The sequence below is a fragment of the Trachurus japonicus genome, chromosome 11 (assembly GCF_045865225.1).
Source record: "Trachurus japonicus isolate A0001 chromosome 11, Traja_1.0".
Lineage (NCBI taxonomy): Eukaryota > Metazoa > Chordata > Actinopteri > Carangiformes > Carangidae > Trachurus > Trachurus japonicus.
In genome coordinates this window covers 5,601,911-5,621,291 of record NC_140917.1, presented here as the reverse complement: position 1 = coordinate 5,621,291, position 19,381 = coordinate 5,601,911, and the positions used below count along the sequence as shown (strand labels likewise).

Sequence of the window (19,381 nt, the reverse complement as noted above, 5' to 3'; positions counted from 1 at the left end):
CATTATCTTATAAAAGACCCATGGTGTGTGTGTCTGTGTTAGCATTAGCTCCCCGTTAGCCACAAGCTGAACTTCCTCAGTACAAACATTTCATGTTTCCATGGTTTCCTCCGACTTTCCGAACTCAAACCAATCACGATTCATGACATGCATGACGTCATATGCGTTCTTATCTCGTACTGCCGTAAGGCAGTTTCTCGCGATACTTCTATCCATTGACGAGATTTGTGACACCGAGACGGACGACTGATCTTGCAAGTGCGGTTTTCAGCCAGTGGGGGGGGTGAGCGCATTGGCCTAGACACCATTCACCTCATAACAGGTCGCTCTACCATCACAGCGACTCTGAGCCACAATAATTACAGCCCAAATCCTGCATAGTTCTGCTTTAATAGAGTTGGAAAGACTAAACGTCTGAACTTAAATTCATGAGAAAAATATAAATTGTTGGAGATGTTTACATCAAAAGTATAAAATAATTGAGAGGTTGATGAATGTGAGCTGAAAACCTGTGTGTGTGTGTGTGTGTGTGTGTGTGTGTGTGTGTGTGTGTGTGTGTGTGTGTGTGTGTGTGTGTGTCTGACGGTCTCTCTGTCTGCGTGTACATGTGCAGAAAGCCACAGAACTCCTCTCTCCCTAATGATCTGATTGATTGGCAGCCTGCCCTCAGAAGTTACCATGGCGACTCAACTAACTGCTTACATTTTACTGTGTGGAACAGTGTTGTGTTTGTGTGTTTGTGTTTGTGTATGTGTGCATGTGTGACTGTGTGTGAGTGTCTGTGTGTGTCTGTCTGTGTGAGTGTGATGCCTGTGTTTGTGCGTGGACATCCTCTGTCAGTCTGGTTTATCATGTGTCTGTGTGGGGCTGTGTTTAAAAACATCTTAACGAGCGGCCAGGCTGCACCTGCACTGTTCTATTTATAGACTTTGATAACGAGCTGGCCCCAACAGCTGGACCAACTGCACACAGAGCTGAGCAGAGCAGAGAGATTTGTGCTCTGAGCAGCTTCCGAAAACAGCTCAGAAAAAGAGAACCGTAACTCTTATCAGAATATGGCCATGACTACTGGGGCAAGGAGACCTTCCTGAGCACATTGATGTGCATTAAATGTTTGTAGGGCAAAAACTTTTCTCAGGGTCGCAAGGTAGAAAAGGGGGGCATTTCTGTTTTTCTAAAAAAATCAGCTCCTACTTTTATATTGAAGTGGATGAGCCACTGGAGCGGGTCTAGCTGCACAATTAGGCTCATTGAGACAATTCTGTAAGTCTGTCTGCTGTTTTGAGCACATCAAATGAGACACGACAAGTGTGGCTACAAACCAGTGAGGAAATCATGTGTCTAGAGTTTAATTTGTGGCCGTGCTGGCAATTTATCCAGAAAAAATCCTGAATGTTTTTTCGATCCCTCTCACTCTAGCGATGATGTCACTCACTCTAAGCCCTGCTCGTTAGACGCAACACACACCCATTATAAAGCTGTATTTTGTCAAAAAACTTAATGATTTTAAAGCGGCCAAATATCAGAAACTGTTTAAAAAGTTTGTCTACAGCTCAGAATTTGAATGAAGTCTCTGAAAGTATGTGGACACTTTAAAGGCTGAAAGAAGTAAGAAGATTTGAAGAGTTTCAAGACTGTTCCAATGCATTCTCTATGGGGGAAAAAAAATCAGAAATAGTTGAATATTGCAAAAAGTATGAATAGTTGAAAAGAGAAAAGACATAGCACACCTGTCCCGAAAAGGCTGAACATTTTGATATTTGAATTGTTGAAATAGCACAAAGTATGAAGGACTAGTTAAATGCCGAAGAAAGGCAGAAAATGGCCGAACCGAATAGGAAGAAAAAATCCACACAATAACAGTAGTGCCCGGTGCGATTGCCCGTGGCCCTAATAAACCAATAAATCAGTTAAGCATGAAGAAGAAACATACCACAAGTTTGCTTTGACTGCTGCTTTATACGGTCTGCGTCATTTCTGAGCAGCTGTCCATAATATATGGAGTACAGATTAAGTCTTTCCCAGTCTTGTGGATTATCTTCTTTTAATTTCCTCACATAGTCCTGTCTGGGTTTTGGTGTTTCCATGTTGCTGTCATAGTACGTCATCTCAACTTCATCAAAATCGGCTGCAACCATGTAATCAGTGATGTTTGAGAGTCCAGAGGAGATCATGCCGTACAACTTCAGTGAGTGTTCAACTGTTGGACAAAGAGGATTCAAGTCAAATTTCATCCGTTTTTACTTTTGATCAATCACAAAGACAAAATAAAAGGCCTCATTGTCCCTTTCTTTATAGTTCTTTTCAGTCAAATATTCTTTATAGATCACAAATTGAAATGTCATCAATAGTCTGGAGTTACAGTATACCTAAGTGGCACCTCTGGAGTCACTGGTGAACTCTCTGCCATGTTTGTGGTATTTGTGCCTTTTGGTTGATGAATGTTGTACAGTCTGTACTCATCATACTAGCTGGCTTTTTAGTGTAGTTCAGAAACAAAATAATTTACTAGCAAAGGAATTAGTGTGTTGAATTAGCCTTTAAGCTAGATGCCATGGTAGCAAGAAGAACATTGCTGACTGCAAAGCCTTTATTGGCCAGTAAAAGAAGTAGCCTAGTCATTCATTCGGTCGTTCATGTTTATGTAACCTGAATTTGGGTTAGATTTGGTTAAAACCATTGAATGTTTCAAACTCTGAAACTACAGGTCCCATTTTGAACCTCATCTGCTTCCACATACTTTCACCCACAGACTTCATTAAACTTAGAACTTTCTCACTGTTATTGAGATAAAGCCTTGAAAAGCACATGAGAATTTCTGACCAGAGTGTGTATGGCATTTGGTCAGAGTGGTGACATCATCACTAGAGTGCAGGAGAGCCAAAAAAGTGACTGGGACTTTTCTCTTCAATTTGCAACAAAACCCACAAAATGACACTCTACACTGTATACAACATCCATTGCACGTCTGTCCGTCCTGGGTGAGGGATCCCTCCTCTGTTGCTCACCCTGAGGTTTCTCCAATTTTTCCCTATTAAAAGGGTTTTCTATGGAGTTTTTCCTCATTCAATGTGAGGGTCTAAGGGCAGAGGATGTTGTTGTGTTGCCATGTAAAGCCCTTTGAGACAAAATGTTTGTAAAAACGGGCTATACAAATAAAATTGCCTTGCCTTGCCTTGCCTTACACTCATGATTTTGGAAACAGTTTGTAGCCACACTTGTCCTCTGTCTCAAAATGTCATCAAAAAAGCACAGAAACTTAGAGAATAATTTTAAATATTTTTTTAAATAGTTCTTTTTTTTCAGAGCCGAGCAGAAATTACTCGCTGTAAATTAGAGGCTGACACAGGAGTGTTTTTTCAATCCCGTCCCGTCCCGCTCCCGCAAAAAAATTCCCGTCCACACTGAACTTTTGGACCGTTTTGAGTGCACAATCCGGGTTCTTAACGTAGCCTACTGCCTGGCTTGTGCTTCTTTGAATGTTGCGCTTTGACTCCTGGTCCCGTTCACTCCCGTTTACATTTTTTCCCGTCACGTCCCAAAAATAAATTGATTCCCGAATCCCGTGTCCCGCTGGAATCCCAAGAAAATGTCAGCCTCTACTGTAAATGTCATCATACTTTGTTTAAATTCACCAAAAATAGTCACACCTTGCACAAAAGTACACAATTTCTACTTATTGCTATTTTTTCTACTATTCTGCTAAGCTTTCAGCTATCATTGAATAATCTCACATTCATCAAAGTCTCAAATATCGCTGTAGTCCAGTGGTAAGGTGGCTGGAATCCTGCCTGAGCAACCCTGTTAGTGTATCAGCCTCTTCCAACTTTAACTACTAGGCTACCACTTGGTCTGGCTTATTTTCAGATCTTTCATGAGCAACCATGCCCCCCACTTCTTTCTATCTTGGTTTGATGTTTCTTGTTTATACTGCTGCTCTAAGTTTGAAATACACTGGAACTTTGAAAACCAATTAAGCAACAGAGACAAAGCACAGCTCTTGAATGGTTTGCATTCATCATTTCTTGTCCTGCACTGCCCACTAATGGATATCGAAGGCAGAATTCACCTCCCCTCCCCCGCATTCAATTGGCTACAGGTGGTCACAACTCATTAGGAGACTCATTGCTTTGCTTGTACCACAGTTTGCAGCACATCATCACATTAGAATGAATGAGAACAGTCTTGACAACTGTGTGCTGTCTGTGGCCACTGGTTTGAATCCCGCCAGAGCAACCTTATTGTTTTATCAGCTTCTTTGAACTTTAAAGCTTCAGTTGGTAACAATTATTAAGTCATATTTGCTGGCACTGTCACTATATTCTGATAGTCAGACCTTAAATTAGCAATTTAGGACAAAATCCAACTCCTCTGGCTCCACCTACAGCCTATAATCGTATTTGCCGAAATCCACCACGACCGACGATTCTCCACCAGTCAAGTAGAGGGAGCAGGAGGAGCAGCCAATCACAGCTCGTACATGTTGTTGTAAGTCACAAAAGTGAAAGTAAAGTCCTCGACTTGGTCGGAAATTTCAAGACAACACACCCTCAGGTCCCTCTTTTCACCGGTCTCCTGCCCCCGATAACTTTGCCACGTGAGGACCTTGGCCACGGTCCAAGCGGACCTGTTGGTCTGACTCGTCCAACACAGTCCATGTCCTCCACCCGCAGCCCCCAGAAGCTGCAGACGGGTCAACCAAACAGCGCTACTCCCTCTCTTCACTCGCCCTGGTTTTTTAAATACGAGCGCTCACCATCATGGATCAATAATCAATCCATGATCACCACATGAATTGCCTCATCTACCGAATTAACTGAGAAAACAGAACACAGTGTGAAAACTTTCTAATAAACCGCTACTTGTAATGAAAGGTAGCGGATTAATAAAGTCTTCTAAGTCTAAGTCTAACAGCTAGCAACCACTGTTAGCCAGTGGCTCACTGCTACTTCCGGTGTTTCACTGGAAGTAACACCAGAGAATTAGACAGGCTCTGGTAGCACCCATAATCTTTCTACAGTAGGCTACTGACCCCAGGAATAAGGTGGATACGGTAAATAAATGCAATGATGTTACCTGCAGATGCTATGTGGCAGAAGAGCAGCAGTATCAGGAGCTTCTCCATGTTGCTTTGACTGACGAAACTGAACTGAAGTACTGACAAGAACCAGTTGGTTTATTTCCTAAATGTTTCCTGGTCTTATGCCAGCAGCGAGTCACTCACAGGTGAGTGCACCTAAAATATGCACTGATTTTTATCACAACCAGGACTTAACTGTCTCAGCTTTTTTGCTGCGTTAGTCTAAATCACACACTTTAAACATGATCAAAGTCCACACTTGAAGAATGATCAACCTTATTTATAAAGCACTTATCAAACACTGACGATAATGAAGTTTTCAGCAGGACAAGCCGTTTCTCTGATGGTGTTGACTTAATATTTTACATATTACAGCTGAACAGATGAACTAGTTCAACCAAAAGACTTTTGTACTTGACTGGATTTTAACTCCATCACACTGTAACTGTAAAACCAAAACCTTCTTGAATTGTTTCTGTTAATATGAATTCATTACGCACAGACTTAAATCTTTTAATTGATATAATTGTGGCTTACATTTAATTAAAACCCAAAATTCAGTATTTCAAACAATTTGAATATTATCAAAAAGTTCACTATTGTAACCTGAGTCTGGGGTTAGCTGTTACCAACATCTGGGGTCTGTAGGTTGACCTACTGACCTCTGACCTGGATGATGTCATCTCCAACCGCCGCCCGGCGCGGCTTGTTGCTACCGCTAATGCTATGGTTAGTTTCTGCGTGTTTGTCAGAACAAAATGAGCAGACCACAGGCTTCCTCTCCGCAGCCTGGACTCACTAAAGCTCCGGCTACTTGAGATAAAAATGGACCCGAATGACGAAGCGGAATCATTATTATCAGAATGAGCCGAGCAGCGGTCAGAGATGACATCATCCAGGTCAGAGTCTTTATTGTCATTATTCTGGATAATTAAATTGTCTTCGGACCCACAGCTTAAAAACACAACATACAATACAGTAATAAATAGAATAGAAAAAAAATAAATAAAGAATACAATTTAATTAAAAAACATCTGCGACAGAGATGTTTGCGCAAGTATGTGGGGTGGCTGGGGAAAGGGGAATAAAGTGCATTAGTGCAAGACTGGGAGGGAAAGTACGTGTGAGTGTGAGTGTGTGTGCGTGTATGCCACTACAAGGGGGCGATTGCCTTCACCTTCAGAGGTCAGTAGGTCAACCTACAGACCCCGGATGTTGATAACAGCTAACCCCGGACTCAGAGGGGAATAGCACTAGCGTATTGTGGCAGGACGAAGGAGGGCCTGGGCGGGGTTTGAACCATAGTCTCCCGGGTAAGAGTCATGTGCGCTTGCCATTCAACCAAAGGGTTATATCCCTGTGGCCAAGTAGCCAGGGCACATAATCAATTGGAGGCATAGTGACAGGACCATCAACTGTCACATTATCATAACTAAATATTGGTGAAATGAACGAGCTGCATTCCGCTGCCCTGTAGACTTGCATTATACGGATATACGCGGCTCTCGGCTGGAGCTAATTTCGTCGTAACGAAATGTAATGACATCAAAGTTATCTGAGTGAGTAAATGAATGTGTTTTATGCTAGAAATAAGGTCCAGATTGTAAAAAAAAAAATTGCAATTCCCCTTTAATGGAAAACACAGTCGGGAGAGAGACAGGAATTGGGGAGGCAGAGAGAAGGGGAATGACATGCAGGTGAGGGCCACTCGATGCAGGATTCGAACTGGGGCCGTCTGCAGTGAGGACTGCAGCCGCCCTCAAAACATTGGGCGGCAGCTAAACCAACTGAGCCAAATACCTCCCGAACAAAAACCAGTTTAACCTGCTTCTACTTTCAATTTAACCTAGTCCACTTTCCTTTTCATTTATAGTTCAGAAGTAGAGGGTGTGTGGATTGCCTTCTTCAGACATGGGTAATATTATCTCATCTGCACTGACCCTGCTCTGTTCTTCAAGTCATCGTTGAATGTTCTGATTGCACGCACCAGAGTCCATCTACATCCATCTGTGTGGTGCGACACTGAGGCTCAAGAAAACATCTTCATGACATCACATCACATCAGACAGGTGCAGACAGTTTGAACACACCTGATGACCTCACCGATCTCTATAAAGTTACCTACCTACCTAAGCTTTTAGATGAAACATTCAGCACAATGTCAATAATCCTGTTTAAGTCAAAAATGTCTTGATATGTTGGACGTCATGTATCTTTAAAGTTGTTGAGGGAAACATTGAACAGAGCCCCTGGTTTTATGTTCAGCTAAACTTCTAAGCTAATTCTGCTCAGAGTTGAACTGAGTATACAACAAGTAGTTCCAACCAAAACGTATGTTACTCGTGAAGATCACAACCATTTTTTTTTTTTTTTTGCTGTAAACTGCCCCGTTTTAGCAGAGAGGCTGTTCCCTTCCGTATGTGTGCAGTCAGAGAGACATGTGACTGCGGTGAAAATAAAATAGGGCCTGGAGCTTAAAGGGATAGTTCACCCAAAATTCAAATTGCACTCATTATCTACTCACCCTCATGTCGACTAAGGGCTGGGAGAAGTTTCAGAGTCCTCCGTGCCTTCTTGGAGTTACGGGGGGCTCCGCGCAGCAGTATTTGTCTATAATGGTTGTGAATGGTGCTCACTTTTCATGGTCCAAAAAGACACACCAAAAAACGTTCAAATACCTCCATACTGCTCGTCTGTAATGTCCCTCTTGTATTGAAGCCGCGACATGAGAAATTGTTCCACCGGCACTGACACAGAGCAGTGAATTGAGACACTGGGAGCTTAAAAGACTTATTTAATTTTTTTCGGAACATTTTCTCATGTTGGGGCTTCAATACAAGAGGGACATTACAGACGAGCAGCATGGAGGTATTTGGATGTTTTTTGGTGTGTCTTTTTGGACGAAGAAAAGTGGTATCCATTCACAACCATTATGGACAAATACCATAATGGTTGACTTCCTGTTTATACGGCGGCTGGAAACTGTCCGACTTGACTGCAGCTTTCTGTCACCGCCCCCTGCCCCTCCCCACCACCATTGACTCCCGTGGTAAGGGTTTTGTTTTGCACCCCGAGTGGCAGGATATGGGTATTGCAAAAGCGCCCAGAACACTCATTCACTCCAATGTATGTGTGTTGCCCACTTGCTTGTAAATTTATGAAAACGGCCGTGTTTTTGTTTTTATGTGTCTTGGTCACATCAGATTATACTTATAATTTGTTTATTACAAAATGTAGATTGAAACATTAATGTAGACAAGTGTTTTGTTTTGTTTTGTTTTGTTTTGTTTTGTTTTGTTTTGTTTTTTTACTCGCCTATGTGTTAATGTTTATCTGTAAAGGGTCCTCAATGATGCTATTTAAGTGGGTGATCTATAAATGTCCTTAAATTATTGGAAACACCACACTTGCTCATTCACCAACAATGCAGAGATGTCAGTTCTTGGGCGCTTTTGCAATACCCATATTCCTCCACCAGGAGGCGCTTCCATTGGACCAAGGCTGTCGTTCCTGTCTTTCCCAGTGCTCTAGCCTCGCCTACCTTCCAGGCGCAGTTCATCTCGAACGAGCTGAACGAGCTGAACGAGCCACCCTGACTGGCTCCTCCTCCTGCTCAGTTCTGCAGGTGAACACCACGGCTTTCATTTATCAGGAAACAGGAGCAGGAGGAAGTTGGTTTGTGAGCTCTGATATCGAATTAATTACATATTTTCAGATGAATCGCCAGAGCAGTGAACAACAAACACCACATTGAGTTCTAGGGAAAATGTATTGACTTGATTTTTTTTTTTTTTGACGAGGTTGGCGTTTCTGGAATGTGACAGTAGGCTACCACCCCGGTAGTTGTGAAAGAGTGCAGTGTCTACACGGAGAAGTGTATTCTTTTAAACGGCCTATGATCCTAATGGAGACTATTCGACTAAAACAAGATGGAAATATTGTTTTTGTTGCTTCTTCTCTGTCACAGCTCCTCATCAGGTAAGCTAATGTTCGTTTTTAACATACTTTTATCTCTCTACTTGTCTTGGTGCTCTGTGTTTTGCTCCTGCATTATGATTTTGTTTCACTTATAGGGTGAATTCAGGTATATTGGGACAATTTTTGTAAATTCATTTTCTGAGCCATTTTTTGTCATCAAGATTAATAAATAACCCAACAAATGAGATATGTCTGGATTCCTCTAGGTGTCTACATTCTTTATGTGAAACAAGTATGTGCTAAAATTCTTTTGTGAGAGCACAGCACTCGATTTTAAAGGTTTTGACACAGAACTATTTTTTAACTGGTAATTTGGGACACAGGCAATGGGATATTGCATGGAGCTGCAATTACATTAAAAAAGACATGAATAGATTGCTTTGTAGCGGCCCTTGGTTCCCCAAGAAAGGAGGCGGAGAGTTCCTTACGGGTGCATGAGTTTATTGCCTTGGTGTAGCACCGTGAAAACTATGAGGGAATATACAAAAAAAACACAAGAATTATAAGTTAAACACATTACACTTCACATACAATTTCCCCAACACAGATTCAAAAGGCACCCAATTTATTACTATAAAAAAGCAAACAAACAAAACTACATTTTATTAACCCATTACAAAATTACTAAAACCTTATTTAAGGAATTAAAATATAATGTGAACGGCATCACCCCAAAACAAAAAATAAAACAAGAAAAGTAATAGCCCAAAATTCAGATACACACCTTGTTCCACAAACCAAGGGGCTAATAGAGGATGGAAGGTGCCGTCTCTACTGTCTGTCTCCTAATAACAAAACAAGACCAAACTATAAGGGAACCTGCACCAACACAAAGATTACAAATAATTCAACAAAGAAAACTCACTCAATGAGCCACGGACATGCTTCAAACAAAGCCAGCAGCACAAACACTGAGCCAGCCAGATTTAATAGCCTAAAACATATTGTGAGCAGACTATTGACCTCAGGAGAAGCAAGCATGTTTTTAAAAATACATTTATTTTTAGGCTATATTTTGTTAAAGCAGATATCAGCTTCACGGCCGTTTCGGCTAATGCTGCGTTCAAGGCAGGCTTTTGAAACCGTAAGTTACAGCTTCAAGTCACAACTACGACTTGGTAGCGTTCCAGGTAACCCGTAGCTCGTGTTTTTACCGTCCTGTTGTCTGTGAAAGTTCCCTATAACGGCCACTCGTAACTTCCGACCCGTGAACTCGTACCAGATCGAACTGGTATGACTTCACAGGAAGGAAAAACACAAAGTACGAGTTTCTTTGAACGCACCATGAGTTAGCAGCCCCCGCCCTTGTCAGGCATCAATTGGTCCTCGTGCTACGTCACCACATTCACGCGCATCCCTTGGCTGCACACACAGCCCTTCATGCCGTTCTCTCTCCTCATTGGATAACACTTGTATCCCACAAGGAAAATTTTCTCCTCGGGTTACAGCAGAGCAGAGTGACGGAGAGACTCGTGTTTAGGCTGAAATACTTCATGTAAGTGATTGCTGACGGAAAATAGGACTATTTAGGACTTATATTAACAAAAACATTCCACTGATATCTCCTTTAAAAATAAATATATAAAATAAAGATAACTCATGACATAATAAGAGATAAAACAATCTGAACTATTTTTGAACTTAACTTCACATATTCAACATTAACCGCTGATTTGATATTCTGAAATGTACAAAGGTACTTGTTTTCCCTATATGTGTAAGAATTTCTCACTTTTAGGCATGTAGGATATGACTACACTATTGAAATATTTCAATATAAACCCAGAAACACTGTCCCAAATTACCTGAACATGCTGTCCCAAATTACCATACCGCTATTGGTAATTTGGGACAGCAAGAAAATGTCCAAATTAAGAAAATGTAAACATCATCACAAAACAATGTTTGTTTATTTTAGTACACCAATGCATCACACATCTTAATATCACTTTCATACCTACAGTAAATTAGTCATACAAATGTAATAGCCTTATATTAAATTCCAACAAAAGCACATGCCGTTTTGCTGACCTCCTGATATTTGGGGTCAGCGTCCTGTTTGATGCTGACCACGCCCCCCAGTGTGACGTCACCCAAAATATTTAATGTGACTTTTAATGTAGACATCCAAAGGAATGTATCAGCACCTTTAACTTTGCCATAGCCCATTCAAAGCAAGTGTGTAATTTATCAGTGTGTAGGCCACTTACACTGAAATCTTTGTCCCACAGTGAATCACACCCTGACGTATTTCTACACCGAGTCCTCTGGGATCAAAACCCTCCCAGAGTTTAGAAGTGTGGTACAGGTTGATGACATCCCAGTGTTACACTGTGACAGCAACACAAACCTGGAACCAAAGCAGGACTGGGTGAGAGAGGTGTTAGATGCAGACCCTGATATACACACGACCGCCACTGAGGAGTGTGTGGTTCAACCAATTCTCCTCAAAGACAACATTGATGTTCTCATGAAGAATTTCAACCAGACTGGAGGTACAGTAGCTACACGTCATAGTTCACATGTTACTTGTTAGTACAGCGTTGCCTATTGCAGACCGGTGCATGTTGTGGCCGGAGCAGCAGAAATCCAGCTCATCAGTGTTTTATGTTTTTCATTGCACTTTCTAATTACTGCTACACAGCAACTTGTGAGATGATGATGATCACTCATTTTCCCTTTACCCACTTTTCTCACCGCTCAAAGTCAAATGAAGCTCAGGACATTTGAACCTGGAACTGCTGCACACAGCATCACACAGGTTCACTCTATTTTGTAATGTAAATTAAAAAAAATAGGATCTATAATCATGAAAGTTACAAGACTGTGAGAACAGGCTGTTTTGCATTGTTCAGGGAAGTGTGTAATGTCTGTGATGAGCCCTGTCAAAGACAAATTTCTGCTACCCTTTGGGGCAGACAATAAATCTATCTATCTATCTATCTATCTATCTATCTATCTATCTATCTATCTATCTATCTATCTATCTATCTATCTATCTATCTATCTATCTATCTATCTATCTATCTATCTGTCTATCTGTCTGTCTGTCTGTCTGTCTATCTCAGGTGTCCACATTTTACAGAGGTTGAGTGGATGTGAATGGGACGATGAAACTGGAGAAGTCACTGGATTTCTTAAGTTTGGTTATGATGGAGAAGACTTCCTGACATTTGACCTGAAGACAGACAGATGGATCGCTCTAATACCACAGGCTGTCATCAAGAGACTGAGATGGGAGAATGACATAAAGATAAATAAGAACTTCTTAACTCATGTTTGTCCTGAGTGGCTGAAGAAGTACGTGAACTATGGGAGGAGCTCTCTGATGAAAACAGGTAGAGTCACATGACCTGATGTAGTTTCATTCACTCAATAATATACCCTAGTGCAGGATAAGCGGTATAGAAAATGAATGAATGAATGAATAATATTCAAACAGAATAATCAGACTGAATCACCACTGTGTCATCACTCCTCAGTCTGATCTCACCTTCTTGAACAGGTAAACTCTTCTCTGACTTGATTTCAGCAACAAACATAGACTTGTGATGGGATGACTCTAATCAAAATCTGTATTATTTGACAGTATTATTAGAAGCATGTGATTCAGTGGAAGTAAAATACATCGACATGGATGACACATTGGTTACTGGGACAGATATTTAGCCACTGACTGGTCAAACAGCATCTTGAGTTATAAGGACAACAGCAACAGGAACAAATGAGTTCCTGAGCCTATTTTTCCTCCATCACGGTGCTACATGTCTGTGGCTGGAGATACATGCAATGTTCATAGAGTGGGCAGCCAGGACAGAACGAGCTGCACTCTATTACAACTCCCCAAAGTTAAACTGACCAAGATATTGAGGTGCCACGAGGGTTAATTAAGCTTTTGTTTGTTTGTTTTGTTTTTTGACTGATGGACCTGTGGCAGCAGACAAATGAGAAAGTGATCTAATAAAACAAGAATAAAACATTTACAACAAAGTGCTATCAACACTGAAATCACTGAAAGTTACTTGTGGAAAAAGTATACTGACATTTCCTTCTTTCTGGGTGTTGAGGATTAGGAGAACACTTCTCTTTCTGTCTGTTATGTACGGTCCACACTACTCCAGCGTTACTGTACGCGCTTATCACATTCAGCTAAATTTGCCATCTGGAAAACTAGTTAGAACCACTTGAGGGGTCAAGGGTCAGAGGACGTGGCTGTGATGTGGACTGGGCTTCTGGCAGCTCCATTCAGGGTGGAGTTTGAACCCACTGGTTCTGAATATTTCAGCCTTAATTCCTCTCTCTCTCTCCAGTCCCCCCCGCAGTGTCTCTCCTCCAGAAGACTCCCTCCTCTCCAGTCAGCTGCCACGCTACAGGTTTCTACCCAAACAAAGCTGTGATGTTCTGGAGGAAAAATGGAGAGGAGCTTCATGAGGACGTGGACCAAGGAGAGATCCTCCCCAACCATGATGGATCCTTCCAGAAGAGCATTTACCTCTCATCAGTCAAAGCTGAAGACTGGGGGAACTGTGACTGTGTGTTTCAGCTCTCTGGAGTGAAGAACGACATCGTCACCAAACTGGAGAAAACAAATATCAAGACCAACGGTGAGAATTGACTCGATTGACTTGATTGAGGTGATGAAGTTGGGAAACACATTTGATTTGGTTTCTCCTCATTTTGTGATTAATTTGTTGTTGTTTCTCCAACAGAGAGCTACACTACTATGATCATCGTCATCGCTGCAGCTGTCGTTCTCGCTCTCATCATCGGTGCCGTTGTATTCTTCATTTACAGAAAGAAAATTGAAACAGGTGAGAAACTGAAACAGAGACGTTGATGCTTTTTTCCAGATTTGAGAAGTGAAACAAACTTCAGCTTCCAACAAACTCAGTTTCAGCAGCAGTGAGAGCTGCAGAGTTTGATGATGTGACTAAAGCATGATGATGGAGGAGAGATAATCTAAGATCTGAACAAGAAGCTGAAGGATTTCTGCATCACTGAGTTCTGCTGTTTTAAACTGTAACAATCAACATGATTTTATTTTCTCTTTATTTCAGTCAAGCGTCCTCCATCTCGTAAGTAAAACCTGTCTCTGTTGTGTTTTCTCTGAACTCTGTGGAGTCAAAAGGTTTTTATATTTTCAGTCAGTTCAGAAGAGGATGGCGTGAACATCAGCTAACAGTGTGTTTCTGACCTTACAGCTGTTGACAGCCAGGGAGTCACGGAGCAGCTGAATCCTCCTCCAGCTGTCTGAAGGACAAAGAGCTGGATCTGAGTTGGTCCTGACCAATCAGTAGAGACCTTCCAGATGAGTGTTGACCTGGACGTCTCATCAGACAAACCTGAAGACAGGAGGAGGTACGACTGTGTGTTTCATCTCTCTGGAGTGAAGGACGACATCGATAAAAAATACTTTTAAAGCTGAAGAAGCCTTTTGGTTGAAAAGTCCAGTTACTTTTACTTCTGCACTGACAGACTATGACGACCTGGACGACTGAAAACCTGCTGTTGTTGGAGTCTTCTTCTTCCCAGAGTCCAGACTCAGACATCAGGTTATTGACAGGTTTACTGGCAGCTCGAAATGTGCGTGTGTGAGGTTGTTTGTTTCAACATGTCGACCCTGTGATGGACTGGTGACAGGGTCCAGGATGGACTTTATTCAGCAGAGACTGGCTCCAGCCCCCTGAAACTCTGCACTGATGAACTCACAGAAAATGGATGGAAAACTGGATCTAAGAAATTAACACTCCCTACCATGCTGTCTGGCACAATAATTCAGATACAGTTTAAAGGGATAGTTCAGCATTTTGGCAAATTGGCCCATTGCCAATTTGTTACCTTTAATTGTTGGTGCAAGCTATTTTTAGAACGGCGGAGCAGAGCCGTGAGCTGCTCAGAGCGGACTAAGTTGTTTTAGAGGTAAATTCATGCAAAACCACTGATGCGCGTTGCCTTCAGGGACAGTTTTTCATCAAGCAGTCTCTGCATTTCCCTCTAAAACAACTCTGTCTGGTAACGTTGTGTTATTATCTCATAGCGTGGTGAATGTGCAGGTCACAGCTTGTCCACCAGAGCGTTTTGGAGTTGTTGGATTGTGTATTTGATGAGTTTGATGAGGGAAACCAAGAAATCCCATGAGCCTCCGTAGTGTAGCTCTGCTCTGCTCTGCTCCGCCGTTCTAAAAATAGCTTGCACCGACAATTAAAGGTAATGAACCTACTGCTATGATAACAGGGATTATGGCAATGGGCCAATTTGCCAAAATGTTGAACTATTCCTTTAAGGAGACTTTGTTACAGCAGACAGAGTGCTAACTGATGACATTTGGTAATGTTTCTGTCTTTGTTTTTTCTGTATTTGGTCAAACATAAAATAATTACATGACATATAAATAAAAAGACATTTCTGGCTAAACAGGAACTGATTGTTACATAATTGATGATGTGTTTAATGTTTCCTCTAAAAAATGAAAGGTCAGTGAGGTCATCAGGTATGTTCAAACTGTCTGTACCTGTCTGATGTGACCTGGTGTGTTCATGTGCAGTCAGAACATTCAACGATTACTTGGAGAACAGAGCAGGGTCAGTGTAAACGAGATTATATCATCTATGTCTGATGAAGGACATTAAATTACCTTCACACTCTCCACTTCTAAACTATAAATGAAAAGGAAAGTAGAAGCAGGTTAAACAGTTTTTTATTACCGGACTTTAGCAGTTGGACAAGTGCAGGCAGATCAGCAAGAACATTTATAGCACCTAGAACACAACCAATGAAAAAGTTGCAGTTCCACATTCCACAAATGTCAGAGCTGAGAACAACAAAGACAACAACATTTGACTTCTTATTGGTCCGGGGACATTCCTGTTCACCTCTAATCAAGACGTGAACACACCCACAGAAACCAAACACTGTCAGTGAACCAGGTAACATCAGTGGACCAAATCAAAACTTCACAGCAGGTGATGTCGAGTTTCTCAGCCTCTTTCAGCCCAAAATGAAATCATTGTTGTTGCTCGTCTTCTGCCAGCTTTCATCTCCAGGTAAGAAACATTTAAGATCTTTCATCTCTCTGTTGCAGCAGCAGTTTCATTTGGTCCACAAGCTGCTGTAGAATCACTGTCCACTGACAGTAGTTACTATAACCAGAGCATATACTGTACTGTACATGACAATTGACTATTGCTATGGTTCACCTACACTCAGTAAACACAGTTCAGCACAACATATACAGTACAACATGTTTTGTTGCAGTGAGCAGCCTTTTAATTTCAGTTGTTTGTGTGAAGTGAGTGTATCACAGTTAGCACCCAAACTACTGTATTCTTTTATAGTAGTAGTAATTTGAAGTCTTGATTTTACCCCCACAGTGAGACACAGTCTGAAGTTTCCCATCACTATATCTTCTGGAGTCTCAAACATCCCAGAATTCGTGGCTGTTGCGCTGCTCGAGGATGTCCCAATGGGAAGCTGCGACAGCGACAGAAAGAGAGTTGAGCCAAAACAAGACTGGGGGAAAAAATATTTGGACAAAAATCCAGAAGACCTGCAGTGGTTCATCGAACAGTGCATAGATGATCGACCTGAGGTCGTAAAAGTGATCCTTTACAGTTTGATGCAGAACTTCAACCAAACTGGTACAGTCTTCTATTTATACTGTATTCCTGTGTATAAAAAATGAAGTGCTTCATTGTGTCTATTGTGATCTTCTTACCGTAAATGTCCTTGGGCTTCTTGTTGATGTTTGCTCATTTCTTGTTTTTGCACACTTTGGAAAAGTACAAAGAAACAGATTTTCAATTAACTTCAAGTGACTTTAACTGTATGTGGGATGATTTATTTGTCACTGTAGAAAACTCACTGCTATGCAAACCTCCAATGAAAGTGCATTGAACACAAAGTGGTTTTTTTTTCAACATAAGCCAGACTGTCAGATTGATTTGATGCCATGTGACGAGTATTTATTTTATTTACCTTGGTCAATCTACAGTTGCAGATGTCCAGACCCATGAAAATATGATAATAGTGATAATATAAAACAGATTTATTTATCATTTTACCTGCTAATCAACACAGATTATCTGTTCTTTAATCATGACCATGAAGAATATTTATATTGTCTTTCCAGCGTATTTGTACTATATCATCACTCTGTCTCTGTTTCAGGTGTCCACGTTTTACAGGAGTTTAGTGAGTGTGAGTGGGACGATGAGACTGGAGACATCACAAGTCTTCATCAGTACGGTTATGATGGAGAAGACTTCATATCTGAGGACACCGACGTGGGTCGCTCTGAAGCCACAGGCTGATGTCATCAAACTGAGATGGGATCCTGACAAAGCGAGAACAGAATACATTAAGACCTTCTTAACTCAGTTTTGTCCCAACTGGCTGAAGACGTACATACGCTTTGGGGGAAATGTTCTGCTGAGAACAGGTAGAGTCACGTGACCTGATGTAGTTTCATCATATTAATTAATTTGGTTTAAAGTGAATAAAGAAAAAATATTGCAACATGGATTGATAACAGATGCTTCTGGTTTGCAGACAATGTTTTACCAGATGACACTTTTACACAGGTGTTGAAACATGAACTCAGCTGTAAAGGGTCTGACACCCACCAACCCCCACCTCTCTCCCCCTCCAGCCCCCCCCCCCTCAGTGTCTCTCCTCCAGAAGACTCCCTCCTCTCCAGTCAGCTGCCACGCTACAGGTTTCTACCCTCACAGAGCCCTGATGTTCTGGACCAAAGATGGAGAGGAGCTTCATGAGGACGTGGACCAAGGAGAGATCCTCCCCAACCATGATGGATCCTTCCAGATGAGTGTTGACCTGGACGTCTCATCAGTCAAAGCTGAAGACTGGAGGAGGTACGACTGTGTGTTTCAGCTCTCTGGAGTGAAGGACGACATCGTCACCAAACTGGACAAAGCTCACATCAGGACCAACATGGGAAAAATGGTAAGAATTGACTCAGAGGTGATGAAGTTGGGAAAGACATTTAATTTAGTTTATTACAGGGTTTATTGTGGTTTCTCCTCATAACATTGTTGTTTCTCCGACAGAGAGCTCCACTCTCTCACTCTGTCTCACACTTTACATCGCTGCAGTCGTCATCGTCAGTGCCGTTGTATTCGTCATCTACAGAAAAAAAAGTGGTAAGAAACTGAAACAGAGACATTGATGCTTTTTCCAGATTTGAGAAGTGAAACCAACATCAGCTTCCAACAAACTCAGTTTCAGCAGCAGTGAGAGCTGCAGTTTGATGATGTGACTGAAGCATGATGATGGAGGAGAGATAATCTCAGATCTGAACAAAAGGCTGAAGGATTTCTGCATCACTGAATTCTGCTGTTATAAACTGTAACAACTAACACGATTTGTATTTTCTCTTTATTTCAGCCAGGCGTCCTCTATACTGTAAGTAAAACCTGTCTCTGTTGTGTTTTCTCTGAACTCTGTGGAGTCAAAAGGTTTTTATATTTTCAGTCAGTTCAGTGGAGGATGTGAGTGAACATCAGCTAACTGTGTGTTTCTGACCTTATAGCTGTGAATTACCAAAAGGTCAAGGGGAAGCTGAAAACCATGCCATTGTTGAAAGCAATTCAGCCTAAACACAGTGAGTTACTTCTTGAGTCCAAAAAAAGCTTCTTTTTGGGGTTTTTTCAGTGGCTGTAAGATCTGAGTTGATCCTGACCAATTCTATTTCCTCTTCTTTTCGATTCTCTCTCTCTCTCTCTCAGGCAGAGAAACAGGGACTGATGACAGGGCAGCAGCTACAGCAGCGGAGGGACAGGGAGGTGCAGAGGAGGTGAATGGAGAGAGTGGAGAAGGCAGCAGAGGACAGACAGCTGGATCTGAACACAGTCAGGCTGCTGCAGACAGCGACTCAGGTGCTGTGGAGCGGGATGAGGATATGGCCGATGAGATCGACTCTGACTGTGGCTCTGTGGCAGAGTCCCAGTCAGGTGGTGGAGATGTGTACTAGAGGGCTGCACAGGCCTGGAAATTAAGCCTGTGCCCGACCCGAGCCCGAGACTTTCAAACCCGACCCGAACCAAGCCTGAATTAATTAATTAAAAACCAGGCCTGACCCAGCCCGTTACCTGAAATGTAATTATGCAAAATGCACGTTATTTTCAGTGACAAACATTACCCCATACATAACCCCAGGGGCCAGGTCCACCAGAGAGGGAGAGCTCCAAAAGCGCGTTTGGTGGACACGGCCGTTGGTCGCGACCCTTTTTTGTTATTTTAAAGCATTCTCTGTGGTCTTTAAATTGTGTTTATAAAGTTTTTAGCCAAAATCACATATCCTGAGAC

The 19,381-nt window shown here is 41.9% G+C and overlaps 1 protein-coding gene and 1 pseudogene across 1 annotated transcript in view; both read left to right on the top strand.

Annotated features, from left to right (window-relative positions):
- Nucleotides 1-19,381, top strand: part of LOC146978008 (major histocompatibility complex class I-related protein 1-like) — a 143,202-nt gene that overhangs the window by 94,149 nt on the left and 29,672 nt on the right. The gene's annotated exons all lie outside the window — the stretch shown is intronic.
- Nucleotides 16,056-19,046, top strand: LOC146978010 (major histocompatibility complex class I-related protein 1-like; annotated as a pseudogene).